Source organism: Triticum aestivum, chromosome 7B, assembly GCF_018294505.1.
Source record: "Triticum aestivum cultivar Chinese Spring chromosome 7B, IWGSC CS RefSeq v2.1, whole genome shotgun sequence".
In the NCBI taxonomy this organism is placed as follows: Eukaryota; Viridiplantae; Streptophyta; class Magnoliopsida; order Poales; family Poaceae; genus Triticum; species Triticum aestivum.
The window spans coordinates 559,845,419-559,861,246 of record NC_057813.1 but is presented as its reverse complement, the minus strand read 5'-3'; the positions used below and the strand labels follow the sequence as shown (position 1 = coordinate 559,861,246).

Below are 15,828 nucleotides of genomic sequence, written 5' to 3'. Positions count from 1 at the left end.
GAAGCCTGGCAAAAGGAATCCTGAAAACCGAAGTGTTAATCTTTCTTTTGGAGAGAGAGAGAGAGAGAGAGAGAACTACTGATGAACTTGGAAGCCTGGTGCTCCTTCGTTCGAAGAACAAAAACTGTCTAGATAGAACTGACAAACATACGAAATTATCAGGTCATAATGCATCACAGAGGAAGATATAATATGTAAAAGTCTGGAAACTGATATATGTCATAACACGACCTATTAACGAATGGGTTTAACCAAATGGCACAGAGCATTGGAAACATGTCCGAGCATCAGCAGCTCTCCCATATATCTGCCGAGGATTTCTCCCCAGGAACCCTTATTGCTTATACTGTTCACCAGTCTTATTATTATTATTATTAAGATAAAAGCAGTTCTTCAGTTGCCCCTCTTCAGGCAGGCAACGGCATGCTATAATCGTCACCCGCAAACTGGGGGCTCCACCTAGAGCACGTTGTCGGCGACACCGGACTGGTTCGCAGGATCGTACGCCAGGGCGTTTCCAGCGGCCGGTTCTTCAGCCATGGGTGCGTTGTCCACGACATTCACCGGATTTGCTGGCTGAAGCGCCTGGTTCCAGGTTTCGTCTTCCTGGAGCAGTTCCTCTGGGTCGATGCCGTCTATCTGGAGCAGATCCATTGGTTCAAGGACTTGCTGCTCCTGCCCCTGTCCTCCCATCTGGTTCATCCAGAATTTCTCCACCTCTTTCCAGTCACTAGACTGCACATTCTCTGCAGCGGGTTGGTAGTTGTCTTTCTGCAGAGTAACTGCGGCATGCACCTCGTTCATGGTGTCTTTCTGCAGAGTAACTGCGACGTGCACCTCGTCCATTGTGTCTTCCTGCGGTGTAACTGCGGCGTGCACGTCGTCCGTGGTGTCTTTCTGCATGTCATGGCTCTCCAGGTTGATGACAATCTTGCCTGATGCTTCAGTACGACTGGTCTCCTCTCTCTCCAGATTGATGAAAATCTTGCGTCCATATCCAGCAAGTGCTTTGCTCTTTACAGGCAACACCTCGCGTTTGTATGACAGGCTCTCATTATAGTACTTCAGGCTCTCCTCGTACCTATCCCAGATGGACTTGGTACCATGTATCAGAACTGGAGGTGGGCGTGCATTAGTCTGAGAAACTCGTGCACTGGCTGAACTCTTCCCCACTTGTCTCCACGGCTTTCCGGGGTAATTGTACCACATAGCAGAGGCAGCTGAACTTCCCTCCACATGTGGCCACACCATCCCGGGGTACTTGTCCCAGATAGCAGAGGCAACCCCATGTGTGAACTGCGTCTGGGTTGTTGCCAGATGATTATTGGGTTTAGTACTGGCTGCCTTGTACGCTGATGAAATCATCTCAGATAATTCCTTCATGCTGGCATAATGTTGGTAGCCCTCTTCATCGTGAGATAACCTCTACCTCTGCACTCGCAGCCGGTGTTTCTGCATCACAATACAGAATAGAAAATTCAAGACAGGGATCACACATCAGTACATCACAATATAGAAGTGAGAGTAATGAGGAAATTTTAAATAGCACTTTAGCATAACAACGCTGAAACAGATGAATCTGAAACTTGTCGAGTATGCAAGTTTTTTTTTCTCAAACACGCGCCCAGGATGTGTTTCATTTTGTATTAGAAGGAGAATGCCAAGAAAGCACGAAGAGTACAAACAAACACTAGCAACGAGGACACAAAGAAGCCAAAACCCTACTGCTAGCACCAGCCTAAGGGTAGACCAAAGTCACGTCAATACACCCCCAATTTAACAGATAAAGTGGTACATTGTTCACAAATTCCCCGAAAAGTGATTATAATTATTAATCCGTCGATTTGGTAAACTGGGTTATAATGATGCTTTGGATAGTCTGATTATCTATGAATTAGGACAAAACTTAATCTCCATGGCATGCAGAGACAGAGTATAGTGATTACTGATGCAGGTATGAGACATCCATGTACATGTGTTTCTTCTGGAAAATTAAGAAATAACAAAGGACGCCTGGTAGAGTATCAGAGTGTAAACATTCTTTCCTTCCAAGTTTGTCCTGTTAAAATGGAATCTTGACCCTTGTATTGAGCATGCAAGCTTGCCTGTAACTGTGTGAGCTTTTACTGGGGTATGAATTAAAAGGTCAAAAATTAAATAAAGTTCTCTTCCTATTTGTTTCTTCAACAGTTTGCACATAGTTTTTTAAAAAAACTGTGAACTCAGACACTTTTGCCACAGAAAATTACCCAATTGATTGAACAATACAGAATGTATATTTACACAAAATAAATAGCAGAGGGAAATGTTTCATTTTGGCACTAAGATCAAACCAATCATAAAAAATTGACTATTATGTGGTTGTTGCTATTCCAGTAGGGGTTTGTTTAATTGTTTCTCTTTTACCTTTTTCCCTTCCGCCCATTCACCGTAGTTGGCAAAAGGACTCATCTGCACGTATCAACAATTTCTTTGGTCACTCAGCACCCATGCCAGCCTCCATGCGTTAGTTAGCGTGTCCCTCAAAATCTTGCCGAATCAGAAATCCGAATCCGAGACAGATTCGGAGACCGTGACTTTGTTCGAGCAGCACTAGCTGCTGGTACTTTGTTCGAGCAGCACTAGCTGCTGGTGATGTCCAAGCGGTGGCATGCAGCTGCAACTTCGGGAATCGTGTAACGATGACCACCGTGAGCAGATTTCTTGCAATTAGCTGGTTCTGCTAGATTAGTTTAGGCAATGCCGCAACCACTCTGTTGGTTAATCATATACATGTGTAGAGATGGCAAGTATGTAGTAGCTTCCATCTTAACCAAATATTCATGCATGGGGGATCAGGTTGGTAGTGGCAATCAATGGCCAATGGCCACGGAAGGGGGATTGCCAGCTGTAGTGGTGGGAACCAAGGACTAGACAGAACAATGGCCATGCCATCGAACTTCAAGGCTACAGCACAATGACAATATCATCTTAATTAGTGGTAAAAACAAAAAGTTTCGTCCGGGAAAGTGCATAGGATGAAAGAAAAATATATAAGGCTAAAATGCCAAACGTTCAATCAGTTTAAACTAACTAGCATATGCAAATGCCTATTGATGTCATCTTCTACTACTTATGATCGTCTATTAAGCAAATCAAATTTATCAAAAACGCACATACTGCCTATTGATGTACTGGCAAGACTGCAGTTGCAGATAAACTAAATCGATCACCCACCTGGAGATGGCTTGCGACGTGCTGTATGGTCAAATTCAAATCCTTTGCATTCATGTACTGGTGAATTTTTCTAGCCGTAGCAGCTGTTAGCCAAAAAGAAAACATACACTCAAAGGTCATGCTTTTTCAGCTCTTAAACATAACAAATGACTAATTTATGCTAAGTGCAGATAGCCTTACACGCCCCAAGCACTTCAACAGCCTGCAAGAACTTTTCATGGAGTTCACTGCTCCATATGAACCGACCCAGATTATATGGATAGACATTCGCGTTTAACGCATCTTGTTCTTCATCCTCAGCCACAGACCTGTGATTTTTGATAGACCTGTGTTGCAGTGCTCTCATCCTCAGAAAATTGACGGTTTCAGTATCCAACGGCTTAACCACATTGAAGCATGTTCCAAGGGTCATGCGTGCAGAGACTGCCTCATCATAGGCACACATAGCTGCAGCCAAAAAACAACACTCCTAGATTAATGAGTTTGGGATGGAAGAAATTTTTTCTTAAAACAATACAGCTCTGAATACAAATGCTTACTGATGAGAGGCACTTCAAGTTCACTCAGGATGTGGTGAAACAGCCGCAAGGTGCCCACCTCTGTATTGCCAGGATGAACTTCCGCTACTATCAAATCAAGCTCCTCATCTTTAGCAACCCCCCTTTTAAGGGAATCTAGGGCCTCTTCCCCTGTTTGGAAGGGAAGAACTACAAAACAGTAGAAGTTAGACTCAGAACTTTGGAGAGTAAACACCGTGTTATCATGTTCAAATATAGTTATATTAATATCCCAACCTGCACGTACCATTGCAACAAGTGAGTATCTTCTAAACTAATATAGCTACTTGGTATGTGTTTTTCCCATTTTACCACATAATCCAACACTTTCTGCAATCTAATAGCACTTGGAAGGGCTGCCCAGTAACTAGCAACTAGCTATATCCCACGAACTACATATGTTACCTCTGTTTAAACTGTGAAGTTCACGCAATGTATTACACACACATATGCTGTATAATCTAATGGTCCTTTGGAAGGATGACACAGTAACACTATATCCTATATGGAACTGCATCTGTTTCCTTTCTGTTAAAAAATGTCATATATCTACGGAAATGCTCCACATATATGATGGTTGTACGATCTACACATGATACTGAGGACAGGTTCACATCCATGTGGGGCCATAGCTCGCCAAGCTTCACATCATGAGAAGCCTTCCATATCCACACACGCAAGCCATCCAACCTTTAATTATTGGTCCAGATCATGATGGATAGAACGTATAAATATTCCCACCGGACGACCGTACACCCAAACTTCACACCAAGCAGCCGTACAACCAAACTTCCCGCCAAACAGCTGTACAACCAAACTTCCCGCCAAACAGCCGTAAACCCAAACCTCCCACCGAACAGCAGAAATATGAAATATCTGAAATTCGATCAGATGTGCCTGTGTGGACACCAACAGACATCAAATCGTGCCTTTTATAGTAGCCCATGCTTGGGAATTGAAATGCGCACCTTTGAAGTTGAATCTAGCAAGCGTATTGGAGATGGTCCATAGGGAAACCAGATCCTGATCAAGAACTAAAACTGAAAGATTTTCCATTAGGTCAGTGAGACCCTATGGGGAGGAAAAGAAGTCTACCAGTGTTTGTGATGGATCTAATACCTTCTTTTGGCGTAAGACCTTCACCAAGGGCAAAGGATAGACACTATATATCCCTATATATCAGATGATGTCAGAAAAGGACAAGATTTAAGGAGTAGAGTCCATCTAATTTTTTATTCAAAAGCTGACCTGTATTTGGACAGGGGTTGAACAAGATATACTTATACTTGAGAAATGCAAGTTAAGATCATCATTATTTTGTCCTCTTGTGCTTCTTCAGTTTCCAGTGTAAAGAACAAGCAAGACCATGTACAATGCAAGCCGGCGCTTATCCGTAGAGAGCAGATGCTTAATTAAGCACCCCTGCCACAGATATAAGCACCGGTGCTTAAGAAAAACACGGTTTATTTTACTAAGCATCTTGCTTTGTACATGGTCTAAGAAGGTATGAACCCTTACCATCACGACTTCATGTTATCTGTTCTCTATCATCACGCTTGCTTTTGGCACACCCTTTGATGTGACCCGACCTGCATTTTGAACAGTCTATGCAGAAACAAGTTAAAAAAGACAAAAATAGATTGAACAGATGCATGAAAACCTCACTGTTCTATTTCCTTCTCTTCTGTTTCAAATTTTGTTGTCAAAATTGACACAAGTATTCAGATAAATTCAATGGAAGAGCTGACTTGTGATATTTTGTGTGGCCTGTCACACTTGTTGATTAGGCTACCGTTTGGTGACTAGTGATGAACGATGTAATAATGATGGCTATATGTTCACATGTATTCTCATTATGTTCATGACTCTAAATTTACCTAAGGCGAATATAAGGCACATGCATGTTCTCCCTAGCTCTCACCCACGGTACTATTATTTTCTTCATTCAGTACCTAGTGTTCATATGAAAGAAACAAAGCAAGCAGGCCATTCACCTAATAATTAGCAAACATATCAACACTTCAGTTGCAACCATTAGAACTTCCAAGTCCTAAAGGGTCTCAAGGCTCAACTTTCAAATGCCAAAACAGACCAAATTGTGATGTGCTGCTTTAAGATGATTCCTCGGAAAAAAGTCTGGAGGGTAAATAAGGAAATTTCTTGGCCAGCTTCATTATTTATAGCATGCAACAGTTTCATTGATTTATAGCATGCTGTCATGCATACCAAGAATTCTACTACACAGGAGTCTTCCCGTGCACAGGTGTCATGACGATATGTCATATGATCAATGGGTTAATGCATGCCGGTGAATTTGATCTTGCGGCGGTACCTGGCGCATGGCTGGCAATGTTGCAAGCACGCAATCCTACATGATGTATGCATGAGCACTAATTGCACCGATGTACAAGATAACTTCACAAAAGGCAAAAAATACTAGCTGTAGCCCCGATTGCATCTCTATCTTAATGCCACAACAGACACTCACCCTAGCCCCAATTGCATCACCACGTCTGCTCTTTTTAGGCACCAAACTTACATATGTATCTATCTTCAGGAAAGTGTACCAACAACAAAACAAAGATGTGCGATTGATTTCTATTAAGAAAAGATATAGGACCGATTCCTTAACAAGGAAGATATATGGATGCTATTAAATATTAATCACTTCCGGAAACATTGGCGGGGCAAGGATTTGACCAAGCCCAGGGCGGTTGCAGTCTCTGAGGCTTCATTTGGATTTCGGGGGAGCTATTCCCAGGGAGCAAGTGCCTCGGGTGAAATTAGCTTGTGCAAACTTGAACCCCGTGGAAAATCTAGATCACCCTTTGGCTGTTGGGGCTCAGGGGTAACTGGGGATTGGGGAAGGCCGCAACGCTCGAGGGGGGAAGGAGCGGGCAGTGTCGCTCTCGATCGTCATTAGTGAGTCGCAGGAGCGAGCGAGGCGGGGATTTCCTCCACGACCTGTGGAGGCCTGGAAATCTCGACGGGGTAAGGGCCGTGAAAAGGGCTGGGGTTGCTCCCCTTCGTGGGTCACCAAATGCGGAGGTACGCTCCCCCGGATCGATTTGGCCCCGGTATTTCTCAGCCCGGGAAAAGAGGGGGATCCCGGGAGGATCCCTGGTTACCAAATGAGCCCTGAGTGAAGGGAGAAACTGGGGAAGAAACACCCAGGGCCAAGCTAAAATCACTAGAAACTTCTCAAAGGAAAAGTATCCACCGCCATGGGTTCCAAGGCTTGTCACCACCCCTATCTAGAAAGATACATGGCATGACATGTGACCTGTGTTGCTACATTACACATGTGTTTCTTGAAGGAACTGATTACGTATATATTAATTTTGATTGAAGGAATTAATTGCCCACCTTCAGATAATCACCAGGTTCTTCTTCAGATAATCGAAACCTGGAAACCCCTATCCAGAAGGAATTAATTACCAGACCAAACGCCCATCAAATCGAAACATGGAAGGGTTCAATCATGGATGTCAGGCTCTTCTTAAGATAATCGAATACTCCTAGCAACCAGAAAATCAACCCAGCACGCGCGCGCGCACGAACCGGAAGCTGGTATCAGAAACTCTAAGCAACAATCGAAGTAACCAAACCAAACAGATTAAGCTAACAGTACGGCACCGACAGACGCTTCAGAATGGTGCGCTCACTGGGGGAGGTTAGGACAGGATCGAGGGCAGCGGCGCCGCCGGCGAGCGCGAGGCGTAGGAGGAGGCGACGTCGGGATCCCTCTTCTCTTTCGCCGGCGGTCGCCGCCCCGCCGTGCGCCGCCCCGCTAGTGGAACGGTGGGGCCCACGGGGGTTTGGGACGGAAACGTATGGGCTTGACTGCCCATGGGTTCAAAATGCTTCAGCATAGTGGGCCGGCCTGCCAGAAAAGAGCTGTCACGGCGAGCTCGTGTCTGGCCGAAGGAGCTCGAGGATCGACCTGGGCACGCAAGCTAAAAGGGCCATGTCAGGCCGGCCTTAAGCACAAACATTTTCTGAATCACAGAAAATTTTATTTAGAATGTCATGTACATTTTCTAAATTCTACTCCCTCCGTTTCTAAATATAAGCCTATTTAGAGAATCTAATATGGCATTGTGCTCATTAATGCTCAAATAAATAAATTGTTAGTGGGTTTGGCACCTAATCTTATACCCAATGGTGTTGCGGTGCTTCAATATGCTAACGATACTATTATCTGCTTGGAACATGATGTTGATAGAGCGGTTAACATGAAGTTACTGCTATACATATTTGAGCTGATGTCTGGGCTTAAAGTTAATTACCAGAAAAGTGAGATTCTCAATGTGAGTGGCAATGAGAATATTGTGAAACAGTATGATGACTTGTTTAACTGCGATGTGGGCAATTTTCCTATCAAGTGTCTTGGCATGCCCGTCAATTATACTACTCTCAGAAACTCAAACTGGGAGTTTATAGTGTTAAAAATCTTAAGAGATTTGAGGCCTGGATTGGGAATGTCGCATCCATGGGGGGGGGGAGGCTTACTTTGCTGGATTCGGTTGTTACCCAAATATCTCTTTATCATATGTCTATGTGGCTTATGAATAACTTTCATTGAAAAGCTTGACAAGCATAGAAGAAATTTTTTTTGGCAAGGATGCAACAAGAAAAAGAGATATCACTTGGTCAAATGGAGCAAAATCTGTAGGTCCAGATATAAAGGTGGTTTGGGAGTTAAAGATCTTCGAAAGCAAAACATTATCTTAATGGTCAAATGATGGTGGAAACTAGAGACCGAAAATGGTTTATGGCAAGATATCGTGCGTACACGATACTTGAAAAACAAAACTGTGGCAACGGTCGAGCCCAGATTCTCTGATTCTCCATGTTGGAAAGCAATTTTAAAAGTCAAGGCCTTTTACATGGTTGGTAGAAAGATCAACATGGATTCTGGAAATCTCACCAGAGTATGGAAATACTCCATTAATGGGTCAAGCCCCCTTCATGATCAGTATCCTTTGTTACTGGATATTTGCAACAACCAGGACTGCACTGTTGCTGAATTCAAATATGTTGATACTAACACCTTCTTTAGGAGAAGGCTTACCTCTGACTTACAGAGACAATGGAAGGACATGAATTTTTTTATCAATGATGTGCAATTGGGGTTAGGTGGGATCGGTGTACTGGGGGCTCAATAGCAATGGTAAATTCTCCACTAAGTCTATGTACAAATGGCTGGAAAATCCTCTTAGTGGTTGTCACTACATATGGATCTGGAAGGCCAAAATCGTCCTCAAAATCAAAATTTTCTTATGGCAGTTGTCTTAGGATGCTGTTCTGACTAGGCAGGTCATGAAGGAGAGGAAATGGCCTGGGAACCCCAAGTGCTCTTTTTGCAATAACCTGGAATCCTCTCAACACTTGTTTTACACCTGTCCTATGAGTAGAGTTGTTTGGCAATGTGTTGGGATGGTACTGTGTACTGATATGTGCCCGAGCAGTTACTGGCAATATTTTCCCTAGTGTCAGGCGTTTCTCCCTCCTGGAGGGGGATATTATACTGTAGGCCTCGCTGTCGCTTGCTGGGCCATCTATCTAGCTCGGAACCGAGCTACTTTTGAAAAGAAATAGATCAAAACACCCTTTGAAATTGTTTTCTCCATGTGTTCCTTTTTGTTGTACTAGGCAGGTCTGCAACAGGGAGAAGGAGTCAAGGAGCTGCGCAACGGTGCGGAAATGACCAGGTCAAGCACGATGCATTTGATGAAGATGTGCGATGCTGCGAGGAGGCCAATAGAAGGGGAATGAGTGCAACTTTGTTTGCACGCTGTTGCTTGTGGCTCAGACTTGTGATGTCGTGCTTTGCCCATGTGTTGGCTTTTGGTTGTAATAGGCTGTAGTCTTTTATGTGTCTGATGAACTTTGGTGCTATCAGGTTTTCGCTCCATGGCGTTCGTTTCAATGTCGGGCGAACGCAATGGGTTTCCTGGCAGTGCCCAAACTCGTTGTACCTCTTTCCCAATCTCCCTGACATGTTCTTGGAACTTTGTATTTCTGTTCATTTGCAATGGAAAGGGGTTCATGCCCGGTTCGAAAAAGAGAGAATCTAATATGGACTACATATGGAGCAAAATGAATGAATCTACACTCTAAAATATGTGTATATGCATTCGTATGTAGTTCGTACTAAAATCTATAAAAGCCTTATATTTAGAAACGGAGGGAGTATAAATAATATTTTTTTTCATTGTATACATATTTTTGAAAATATCACAAAACATTTTTGAAACTCATGAACATATTTTAGATGTAACTTACATTTTTTGTATGCAATTTTTAATTAATTACCTGATTTTTAGAAAAATATTAAAAAATTGTAAAATATCAGAGCATCTCCACTCGTTCAACCCCCCAGCGCACCCAGCGATTGCATTTTGGCCCATGCGCCGGTGGTTTTTTCGCCCTAGTGGCGATCCAGTTCCCAGCCGCGGCCCCAGGTTTCGGCCCCAAGACGCACATAAATTCAAACTTGTCTTTCCCCACAAGTTCAGCAATCAAAGACGACCTGCCACAAAGTTCGGCGATCGCCATGCCACAGTTTGATGATCAAACATACACGATTCGGCGTTCAAAAGGAAGGATGCATAGACAAAGGAATGCATCAAACGATGGGCTCCTCCGGTGTGGGACTGGCTGGCATCGGCGTGGCTTCTGTGCTCGGGCTGGTCGGCGTTGGTGTGGCTTCTGTGCTGAGCGTGGCTTCATCACTCGGGCTGGGCGTCGGCGTTGGGGTCACTACTAGAGAAAATCTTATAGGCAGACGCTTACTAGTAGCGCGGGTTTATACCCCTCGCTACTGCTACTTACTAGTAGCGCGGGTTTTTACCCCTCGCTACTACTAAGCGGTCTCTACCGTTCCTCCCGGGACATGCCATAGTAGTAGCAAGGGGTATAAACTCGCGCTACTACTAAATTGATAGTAGTAGCGAGGGCTATAAACCCACGCTGCTACTAACTACATGGTTTTTGAAGAGCCCTGAATTCCCCACCTCCTCCCCCAAATCCTTCCTCTTCCCCATCACTCTCCCCCTCTCTATCCATAGGCTCTCACATGGACCTCCTACACATGCGCGCCTCCTCCTCCATGGCGCCAAAAGAGGTAGGCCACCTCGCATCGCCGGTGTCCCGGAGCTCGCCGGTCTTCCCCGCATCTCCATGCCACCACGCCGGAGCACCTCACCACGGGCGACCAACCCCGCTGCTACATCCATCTCATTCCTCTCTCCCTCATTTTTCTTTTCCTCTCTCTCCCTCTGTTTTGACTCACCCTCCCATGTCCTTGCCCATGCAGGTCGTCGCCATGGATGACCAGGAGCTTGTTGCCTTGGCTGTGAAGAGGAGCCCCACGCCGCCGCCTTGCTCGGCCATGGATCCGGGCCCTCTGCAGCAGTTGGCGCTGGATCTGGACCGCTACCCTTCCGCAGCTCCGGTGATCCCTGCCGTCGCTGGATCTAACCATTGCTGCTATTGACAGCACTCACAGTATCGAGATTTTTTTTTTGAAATTAATAGTAGTAGCGCGGGTGGCACTCACGCTACTACTAACAGACGTACGTAGTAGTAGCGCGGGTGCACCCGTGCTACTACTATAAGTTTTCTGTAGCGTCGTAGTAGTAGCGTGGGCGCATGCGCTACTACTAACTATTTAACCCACACTACTACTAGGCTTTTCCCCTAGTAGTGGGTCGGCGTGGGCGTAGGTGTTGGGGTCGGCGTGGGCGTAGGCATTGGGGTCGGCGTGGGCGTAGGCGCCGTGGTCGAAGGCATCTGGTTCAACACGGGGCGACGCTCCGCCAGGTACCACGCCTTGACCTGATCGTCCATCGTCGACATGTCCGCCCCCATCAAGAATGCCAGGTCGGTGTTCCTTTTCTTTGCAGCGACGTTGGTTTGGAGTAGGTCGAGCTTCACATCCAACTTTGTTATCAACACTGACCACCGCGCGTTGGATTTCTCTTCCCTCTTGGTGGCGTGGTTCTTGGCATCGGCGATGCACTGCTCGATCGATGATTGCAGCCGCTCGGCAGCCGGTGCGGTGTCCTTCATCATCTTGGCTCTTTTGTTGCCGTTAGGGTGCCCATCCGCCGCCCCCGGGGCCGGCGCGTCCGACTTATACGTCTCCTTGGCCTTGGCGAGGGTGAGTCGGACAACCCTCCACTTTTCGCACGACTCAATCCGGGAGAACACATGAAGAAACTTGAACTCTTGGTCGCTGATGTCCTGGCGATACATGGTGAACATTCGAACCATCTGCGCAACCGAAGAACAAGTGTCGGCGACGTACACGGCAAAATAAGTGAGCCGGCGGCGGGACATACCTGGCCCTCGACGTTGGCACTGCTTTCCGGGCGAGCCGTGATCTCCTCGACGATCCCATGCCATTTGTTGCAGGCCGTCTGGATGATCGCCCAATGGTTCGACATGGCCTTTGCGTCGTGCTGCATGTGGATGGTGGCAAAGTAGGGGTCGACAAGCTTGTGCTCATCGAACACCGACTTGATACGCGTCCAGTACGTGTCGGCGTTCTGGTTTGCCCCGGTGACCGGGTCCATGCTCACAGCCTTCCATACTTCGGCGAGGCACTCATCTTCTTTGGACGTCCATTTGACATGCGGTTCGCCCGTCCTGGCATTGGCCCCCCGCTTCTTCTTTTTTCGTTTCCTCGCAGGTGCCGGCACCGGCTCCATCTCCTCCTCCTCCTCTTCCTCCTCCTCCTCCTCGGCGTCGTTGAGCTCGTCCTCCATGTTGACGGCTGTGTCCATTGTGTCGTCTTGCACGTGGAACCCGGGGTAGGAGGCGGCGGCGACCGAGCCGCTCATGATGATCTCCTCCATGTCGGCGTCGGTTGCGTCGGGGTTGCCGAAATGTGCCGCCGAGGCTTTTGAGAAGGGCAGGGCGCCATGACGTAGAGGCGCGTCGGCAAGGCTATGTACGCCGGCGACGACTAGTTGTACTTGGTGTGGGTGTGGAGGCTGGCGAACACGGGCGAGGGAGTGCGCTGGTCGGGGTTCAGACCGGAGGGTGAGGCACGTGGCGGTGCGTCGTGTGGGAAGGTGATGTTCGTGTTGAACCCACCATGCGCGTCGCCGTCGGAGTAGCCAGGCGAGGGTGCGTACCCCTAGGGCAGCGGCGGCGGCGAGAAATTGGCCGGCGACGCGATGCTCTGCTGGCTCCACTTAGCTTGCGGGCCGTGGCCGCTGGGCAGATTCATCATCCCCGCGCGAACGCCTCTGCCTGCTCCACTACCGCCGCCAATGTCACTGATGCGGCCGCGTCTCTGGCCTTCTTGGCATTGAGCTCGTTCCGTCGGTTGGTGGACAGCCTCCCGGCGCTGAACCTCCGCCCTCCACTCAGCGTTGGACATGCCTGGTGGTTTTGCCATCGGCGCCCTCGGTTTCCTTTGCTTCGATTGGGTGGAATCGGCAGCGGCAGCAAAGCGAGGGGCCGAATACTTCTTCGGTGGCATGGCGGCGTGGCACCAAATGGCGGGGAGCGGGAAGAGAATTGCGGGAGTGGCAGGGCAGAAGGGGGAGGCAATGAGAAAATGGAAGGAAAGGGGGGGGGGGAATGGCGGGAAAAGGCCTATATGTCGCTGACAGGGCGGACCCACACACCTCTTCGCTTCGGCCGGCGCCCCTAGGCTCCCCCCGGGGGGCCGGGTTCGGCTCGGGTTCGCCGGCTATTATATCGGCCCAAACCGGTGAAAAACAAGGACTTGGGGGCGCGACTGGGCCGATATTGCGACGCCGACGCTAAAAAAGGCACCCGGGGGCCTTTTGGGGGTTGGGGCGAGTGGAGATGCTCTCATGTACATTTTTTTAAACACGTTACATTTTCTAAATGTCACCAACATTTTATATACACATTATTAATAATTTTCTATACATGTTTAACATTTTCAAATGTATGATTAAAACTTTTCAAAAAAAATTGTGTGTGTGTGTGTGTGTGTGTGTGTGTGTGTGTGTGTGTGTGTGTGTGTGTGTGTGTGTATATATAGGTAAAACTGTGTCTATCATAGCTTGCCACAGAACTAGTTAAGGCTTGCTAAATATTTAACGATTTAAAAGTAAGTAAAAAATATGAAATAAATAGGGGAGCCTCACTCTAATATAATAAGATGGTCCAATGGTGTGATTGTGAAAATATGCATTTATGTGTCCTCAGTAAAAAAAGCATTTCAGCTAAACAATAAAAAAAACCAGAACCATAAGATAATAGGTACATCATTTGGATCTGATACAAAGTTGCACAAGATTATTGGATGTAGAGTGGTTGTTGAATGACAACAACAAATTTATATTATGTCAATCATTTCTTACATATGCACAATTTGACTGGATCTTTGTTGTCGTTGATAGAACAACTATAACAAAGCCATATCTAACTATTCAAGATACACCCTTAATCCTATGGTTTCGTTTTCTTTCTTCTAGTTCTGGACTAATTTTGTTCTAGATTGAGCACTCACTTCTTTTGTTTAGAGCACTGCTTATTTTGTACATGGGGATTATATTTTTTGTTCATTTCATCCAAGAATCGCACATGTGAGTGATCAAAATCCAATTTAGGGCATCTAACAAGGTATTGTCTTGGAATACTTCAAGTTCTTTTTTCAGCAGTGGAGGACTTTATACACCATATTGGTCCTTGCTAGTTACTCTTACAAAAGCTTTCTATAAGTGTTAAAGGTTTCATTGTTTGTGTACTTAAGTTGCTAGCAGAGTTGGCACATATTTCTCTATATGAGTTAAAACTTATATTCATGAAACTATTTTAAAGGCTTTGTTTCATCGAGTAAGAGGAACTAAGGTTCTACCTTCCAATTCAATGGACATATAATATGTGCTATTCATGGGGCTACTATAAAATGTTCACACACTTTTAAATGTTCTTCAACTTCAAAACTATCCATTAATTTTAAAAAGGTTCACGAATTCTAAAAGATGTTCGTAGTTTTTATTTTAATGTTCATGAACTGAAATATGGAAGAAAAAAATTTAAGAGAAAAAAGAGAAACTATTAAAACTAATGAGAACACATAAAAGAAAGAAAAGCAAAACAACAAACAATACCTTCTCAAAACAAGAAAAATTGGCAGGCCTCAACGTAGCGAGAGCTATGTCCCCCTAGTACCGAGTCCTATTTAGGTATCGCCTAAGGGCGACTGAACTGGGCCGACTCATTAACGTCGTTGTGTTGGTTCTCTCTACTATGGTTTTCTTTATTTTTTGTTTTTTTCGTTTCTTGTTGTTTTTTCTTAATTTTTTACCGGTCTTCTTCGGGTTTTTTCTCTGTTATACTTTGGTTTCCTTTGTATTTCAATGGTTTATTTTTCTTTTTTTGTTATATTTTGGTCTTCTTTATTTTCACTTGTTTTTTGGTTTCTTTATTTTTCACTTCTTTTTTGGTTTTTCTTTCTTTGTCATATTTCAGCATAATTGTTTCTTTCTTCGTTTTCCTTGCCATTGTTTCTGTTTTTTTTATCGATTTTCTTTTTCTAACACACGTCTACTTTTTTCGGAACACCATGCTCATTTGTAGGGCACACGTAAAACATTGTTTTGATACATGTTGGGCATTTTTCAAATACATGGTGTATTTTTTAAAATACATGTTTTAAAAGCTTTGTTGAATACACGGTAACAGTTTAAATACACATTGTACTTTTTTAATGGCAATAAACATTTTTCTAACTACACGGTCATTTTTTCTATATTTTTAAATGACACATATTTTTGGAAATACGCAAATATTATTTCTTTAAAATGACATGTACGTTTTTTAATGAAAATAAATCTTTTACAATTTGCATTGACATTTGTTTACTGTTATAAACAGTTTTTAAATGGCACGGCCATTTTTTTGGATCACGGGATTTTTTTAAATGTCACGTGCATTTTATAAATTCTATAGAACATTTATTTTACATTATGCAAACATTTTTTGTCATTGCATACACATCTTTTGAAATGTTACAAAGAAATTTTGAAACACGTGAACATTTTGTAAAATGTAACTTACA

The 15,828-nt window shown here is 45.0% G+C and overlaps 1 pseudogene; it reads right to left on the bottom strand.

Moving 5' to 3' along the window:
• Positions 1-407: 407 nt before the first annotated feature.
• LOC123158167 (uncharacterized) lies at positions 408-4,393 on the bottom strand (annotated as a pseudogene).
• Between the last annotated feature and the right edge of the window lie 11,435 nt (positions 4,394-15,828).